Consider the following 7,283-nt stretch of genomic DNA (forward strand, 5'->3'; position numbering starts at 1 on the left):
TTTTCCTTTATCCCCCTTCACCTTTTTTCTTTATCCACCTTTTCGCCTTTTTTTCCCTTTATCCACACTTTTACCTTTTTTTTCTTTATCCACCCTTTCGCCTCTTTTTTTTCTTTATCCACCCTTTCGCCTCTTTTTTTCCTTTATCCACCCCTTCGCCTTTTTTTTTTTCCTTTATCCACCCGACCCATCGCTCCGCGGGGGAAGCGCAACTTTTTCGCGCTTACAGAAAAGGGGACGAGCGCGTAAAACCGAGGGAAACGCGGCCGAAAAGAGGCCGGCTGACGATTTTAGCAGCCGGTGCTTCTCGGGAGACGCCACCTCGGCTGCCGAGCAGCCCCAGCGTCGCTAACCCCTCGGGACGGGGACTTTTTTGGGGTCCCCAAGGCAGAGTCTTTGTCGAAAGCCAAAACCCGCAGGCGCAGCTCGAAGCGGCCGGGGCGCCGCTCCCCCTCCTCCCGCGGTGGCTCCGCTCGCCCGGCGCCGCGCTTACCTGGGGACGGGACGGGACGGGACGGGACGGGATGGGATGGGATGGAAGGCGGCTCAGCTCCGCCAGGGAGGAGTTTAGGCGGCGAGGGGAAGGGGCAGGTGCCGCCAGGTGGATGCGCCGCCCGGCCCCTTCCTCCCGCTGCCGCCGGGGAGGAGGGCGCTGCCCACACCTGGTCTCCCTCTTCCCCCTAGCCGCCCTCCTCCTCCTCCTTCCCCTCCTCCTCCTCTTCCTCCTCCCACGGACGTTTGCCAAGCTGGAGGAAAGCCCCGGGAAAGGGCACCCCGAGAGTTAACACCTCTCCCGGTGGGAAGGACCCTCCCGCGGGCGGAGATGCCGCGACTCCTCCGGGCGGTCCCGTCCCGGCTCTCGGTTTTGCTGCCCTGGGGAGGGGACCGAGCCTTTCCATTCGGATTTCGACAACAATGCTCATTAGCCTGCGTTTCAGGGTGTCGCATGCAAATATCAAGCCACGAGGCTTCCCTAAGCAGGGCAGGGCAGGGCAGGGGCTGATGAAGGTTGCTCATAAAATGCGCAGCCCAGGGAAATTACTTCCTTTGTTTCTTTGGCCAGTTAGAGGCATCCTGAAAAAAAAAACAAAAAAACAACCACAATCCTGAAAAAAAACAACCACAATCTCAGTTCTTGCGTTACTTAAAACGCTAAGGTGGCTGGTGGTAACTGTCCTGTAAAGCAGATCTACAAATGAGTGAGGTTTTCCTCTGCCAAAGCTGAGCCCCCTTACAAAGAAAAAAAAAACCAAACCAAAACAAAAAAACTCCCACGCACTTACATTCCAAAATCTCAGAGTACAACAAGAAGAGTGCATAGATGTTTGAAGAAATTTCACTTGCTTCTCACAATAGCTCCAATGCATGCTACACTTAACATCTCTGTACCAAGACTGCAGATAAGTGAAGTACACAAGATTAGCATGATAAGCGTTCGGGGTGTGTTTGTGTTTTCAAATGCATATCAAGGATCTACATCAAGTGTACTAAGAAGCCAAAATCATACCTTCAGTATTTTTCCAGCTCTATGTCTACTCAAAGACAGCTACGTATCTTCAGAGCCATTACTACAAAAACATAAGGAGCATTGACAAAACCATCTTTAAATGTTACATTGGGCTTTTTGGCTGAATCTTTTTGTAGGGCTATTTCTATTGCGAAAGGAACTGGTGAAATTCAGTATTTTTCCAGTGTGGATATGGTTGAAGAAATCGGACCTCAAATTTCACATGAAGTAAAATGTAAAATTGTCCCAAGTCACAACCAAAACACACTGCACTGTCACCTCTGTTGTTCTCTAAAGCATCTGCCTGTGTGGCATGTCTCTGTCTTTAATATACAGCAACTCTGTCAATGTTCTTCTGAGCTTAGAGATATTTTAGATTTAAAGCAGGGCACCTGGTTATAACGTTTCCCTACCAGGACAGAGATAAAAAGCCCTGCAAATTGTAATTTGGCATCATGACCACAAGGAGAGATCCCTCAAAATTTGTTTTGCTCTATAGGAGAACCTGAACGTTTCTCTGCTTTGGAAATTAACATATTTTTTAGTTTTAAAGTTCTTTGAAGGCTATGTACTCCCATACTGATTATGTCTGGTTCCTCTCTCAAGACAAAGCTCACTTAGTTATTAGGATACCTAACCATTTATGTTTCAGAAGGTTTTGAGCTTATGAATTTCATAGAATCATAGAATGGTTTGGATTGGAAGGACCTTAAAGATCATCTAATTCCAAACCCCCCTGCCAAGGACACAACATTTCCCACCAGATCAGGTTTCCCAAGGCTCCACCCAACCAAAACGCCTCCAGGGATGGGGCATCCACAACTTCCCTGGGCAACCTGTTCCAGTGCCTCACCACCCTCATAAAGGATTTCTTCCTAATGTCAAATATAAATCTTCCCCTTCCAATTTAAAGCCATTCCCCACCAACCTATCACTCCATGCCCTTGTAAAAAGTCCTTACCCTGCTTTCTTGTAGACCTCCTTCACATATGTGAAGGCTACTATAAGGTCTCCCAGGAGCCTTCTCTTCTCCAGGCTGAACAATCCCAACTCTCTCAGCCTGTCATCATGGCAGAGGTGCTCCAGCCCTCAGATCATCTTTATGGCCCTCCTCTGGACCCATTCCCACAGCATCCTCGATCTCACTTTGGATTTGTCCAAATGTCTTGCACAATGGCTACACGTAAGGAGAAAGGGAGATAAAAAATATATGGGCTGGTTCCTCTGTGAGGTGATTCTGTCTATATGTAACCACTTTTAAGGTATTCTTCAATTCCAGTGTTATAAAAAAATTGGGCAGAAGGACACAGTAACAGGTAACAAATACGCTGTGCTGACGAGCAGTGTATTCCTCTGCCAGAGAAGCTTTAAAGTCTTTGGAAGGACCCTCATTGCTTTGTACAGTATGAAACAATACCAGACAGGCTATGGGGGGAGGATTCAGTGCGGCTCCATTAAAGCAAATAAGCTCTGCTTAGTTACAGACTTGAAGACCTGGGCATATGCCAGCAGCTTGTTGATTGCTCCTATTAACACCTTTTCTTCTCAGAGAGGGCTGAGCTGGTCAGTGAACAGTGCATTCCTACTCTCTTTCCCCCACTTCTTTCCTCCTTTCCTTCAGCCTGTGTCTGTCTCACTAAAGGGTTGGCCTTTCAGGTCTCTAAGCTTATAAAAGCTTTTTTTATTTTTTAACTGAGTTAATATTTGCCAAGGTTAACTCAGCTTGCTAACAAAGGTCAAAGGTACAGGAAAGCTGGAGCAACAGAGGTGGGAAGGGGGACACTGCTTCCTTTAAGCAGCAAAAGCTATCAGGTCTGTCCAGCTAGTCATGGCTTGTAATCTCTTCCAAAATAGTTGTATATATGTCTTATCATGTTTTAATAATGCAAGCTGCCTTTTGCTGAGCTGGATGCTGAGTATTCATTTTATTAATGGATCATAAGCAACCTTTAAAGGAGAGATCAGGACAGGGACTGGTTTTTCAGAGTGGCTCCATGCTTTGGGAAGGGCAGGCAAGCCCTCTGCTGGAGAGGGGCTTTCTCTTGCTGAGTAGCCCAGGGTTCGCTGTATGAAATTCCACGTGTCTGAGAACTTTAACACAGCCCAGCCTAACACTGCTCATCTCCACGCTTACTTCAAACATCTTTCTCTCACTTAAATATTAATAGTTTAAATGTTAGGTGAACCACTTGCTCCTCCACATTTATGTATGTGCAGGGCAGGGGGAGGGTGTTTGGATGTTATCTTTTGTTTGTTTTTCCAGGTATACAAGTAAACATTTCTTTAGAATAGTGCTAAGCATCTGAATTTCAGCAAGTAAAATAAACTCATCTTTTTTAAGTGTCTGGCATTACCTACCGTTGTATATCTTACTATATGATATCTTTGGCTTCCTATGACACTTCCTTTACTCTATTCTTTAAGATAGCTCTGGCTACTCGTTAATCATAACTTGCTTTTTTTCCGTGATACTTTGTCATCACAGTTAATTTCCTTCTCTGTTAATACCCAACACGTCATTTGCTCCATTGTCTTTCATACTTCTGAAATTTCTCCTGTGTTTGTAGAGTCTAAGCAAAAAAAGCCCAGGGGAGTGGGAGATAAGGTCTCTCTAAAACCAAACTGCAAAGTACTTACTCGAAGCATGTCAGGATGAGCTTACACTTGCCACTTTGGGACTACAGTACAAGACTTCCTTTTACCACACCAACAGAACTAGAACTGGAGGTGTCTCCAGGGAAACTCAGTGCTAAAACTCACCACTGAAAGAAGTCCAACATTCAGGCGAGGAACTGGCTCACCCAGCTCAGCACTTACTTTGTTTTCATAGCCCAGCTTTAAATACCAGGCATCTTGTTGTGCCCTGTTGCAGTGGAGTACTCTATGCAATTTTTTTGTCAGTACCATGAGAGAGAGCTCTTGCAGTTGACACTTTACAACAGACGCTACAGTTATGCACTCACCCATAAAACTACATGAAACCTGGGAACTTAATTAGTCATTTAATAACTAAACGTAAACGAAATGTGTGTTGACTTTGGAAGTACATTTGCATCTCTTGGTATTACCAAGAATACACACAAATTCACTTGCTGCAGGTGTATTTGAAAATCAAAATAAATGGGCAGACATCTTCAAAAATAATCTTTTTTTTTTTTTTTCCTAACTTGCCTGTGAAACAAGAGGGAGTCCTTTGTTAGAGTATTGACTGAATAAGCTGAAAACTCACAAATCCTTAAACCAATTACCCTGTTATCTGGGAAGTAGGACAGGGTCTCATGTGCCTACAGATTAGAAAGGTGTGTCCCCATGAACATTCTCACTTATTTCTCAGCCTTTCAGTAACTTTTTAAAAGGAATTATTTTAAGGCCTACACAGATGGGGCTTCTTGGTTATCATCTTTTTTTTTTTTTCCTCCTATTTAGCTTTCTAATATAGAGACAAAGAAGTTTCAGAGTTATGAAATTCTTTGCTTTCTCCTAAGAGGAAGAAGCTGTTGGGAATAAATGACCTTAAATTGACTTTAGACATGTGTTGTTTTAGTGGGGTTTTTTTCTGTTATCATAAAACAAGAGAACAAAAATTCAAATACTGTTCTTTGTTGGATTTTTCTGGGTTTACCATGTAAATACAGCTGCATTTTCCTACATCAGAACAGAATTTGACCTGCTATCTACAGTAAAATAATGCTGCTTTTGTGGCACAGAAATGAAATAACAACTTCAATTTATTGTACAGGTTTTTTTCCTGATACTTGGGACTTTGTTTTTCACCAATCTCGTTGTTAGCTTTCTCTTGCATTTGTAACACAAAGCAGCCATAAATCCAAACTACTCAGCCAGTTAAACCAGGTTTATAGTTATTCCTGTGCCAAGAAACAGGCCTAGAACAACTAGAATGTACCGGTGAATCTGAGTTTCAATGCAGACAGATCTCACTATTCTGTGAATTACACAAATACACTTTTAATTGCACTTAAAATACATTATTTAATATGAATTTGCAAAAGGACAGTGACTCAATTCTTATGCAATTTGTTTTAAACAATTAGTGGCAGAACTGTATTTCAGTAGAATTTAAAATAAAATATTTTTAGTTTGCCAATGCATATAGAAAAATACTGATTGGGAAAATAAAAAGAAACAAACCACAATAAATCTTAAATTAAGATTTTTTTTCTCAATTAGAAACAAAAAGTGATGTTTTGAATCCAAATGCAATCTTGGGCAAAATTAAGTTTGATTTAGTGGAGACAGATCTTCTCAACTGATAGTGTAATGATATAGAACTTGTTTTCGGAACATTTGACATTCCTCATTACATCTTATATCTAGTAATAACTTTTTTATAGATTCATGAAGACCACTTATATTCATTTCTGTGGTAATAATTTTATGCAGCAGAAGGGAAAAAAAAAGGAACAAGACCTTTTGAGCAGCTGAACTTTCTGAATACCTGCATGAGATAACCAGAGATAAATTGTATCCAAAAAGAATTGCCTTTTGTTTGCCTGAATAATAAGGAGTTAGGGTTTTTTTCACTTTCAATCCTTTCTCAGTGCCAGCTTTGCTGTATAACTCCCGTGAACTTGTTTCCAGCTGCTCCATTTCATGCTCTGTAAAGGGGCATTAATTGTATACATTATCAGGAGGAGTACAGGTATTTTCACATTTAACCAAGTATTTGTAAAAGCGCTTGGAGTCTTGTTGATTAACCTCTTATAAAAGGGTAAAAGTAAAATGTCCTTTTTATATTTACCTGCAGCTAGGCAAGCTTTTATGGTCTGTTCCTGCAGCAGGTATGAGTACTTGATTTCTATCAACAATTGGGCATTGTTTTATTTCCTTGATAAACTGTGCAGGTGAAGTCAGAAAACTGTAAATCACTGATTGGTCGCAAACAAAATACTGATCCAGTTCATTGGATCAGGCATGCTGTAAGCAAGTGAAAATGCAGTTCAGTTTCAGCTGTTGATATTGTTCAGCAAGCCAGCAATTAACTCAAGAAAAAATGTATTTAATTTCAATTATGAGAAAATGCTCTTTGCATATGTAAATGCAAGATTTCAGTTTCTGTTATTGTATTTCTGAACAGACACTTCTTATGAGGGGACTTTTGCAGTTCCTTGACATTAAGGAAACTGCTTTCTGTGAAAGGAGCTAGATGTTTCATCCATAACTTTTCACAGGATAACTTTATGGTTGTGAGTAATGCAAGATTTTACAGCTTAACTCCAATATTTTCAGCTATTTTTCTTGACTGTTTTTTACAAAATCATTTCTGAATCACAGTCACCATGATTTCACATCTCAAGATTAAAGTTATTAACCTGAGGTAAAGCATCACATACACGGAACACTTACTGCTTGCTACAGTTTGCTCGTTAATAACTGAAATGTTTACATTTCTTCGTCTTATTTCATCGTTCTTAATTTAGGTCGGACTCTCCATTGGTTTATTCTGGTTCAGTGGCTACATTAAATCCTTGAGAAAAAAATTGTGTTTGCTTGCCTGCTGCCTATGTAAAGAAGTCTGTGTTTGAAAGTGCAAATAAAACAAAGCCAAAATAATTCTTATCTTTAGAGAAGGCAGCAAGAGGAAAGAGAACATTTCTAGTGAATAATGAGAAATGTGGCATTACTGTTTTCCAGTAGGAAGTGAAAGACTGGTGCCTTAATTCTACCCTTACTTAACTGCCAACACTTTGGCATTAAGCAAAAAAAATTTTGAACAGGAAATTCTTATGTTGGTTTAACTGCTTGTTCACTGAACTTT

Source organism: Phaenicophaeus curvirostris, chromosome 1 (genome assembly GCF_032191515.1).
Source record: "Phaenicophaeus curvirostris isolate KB17595 chromosome 1, BPBGC_Pcur_1.0, whole genome shotgun sequence".
Taxonomy (NCBI): domain Eukaryota; kingdom Metazoa; phylum Chordata; class Aves; order Cuculiformes; family Cuculidae; genus Phaenicophaeus; species Phaenicophaeus curvirostris.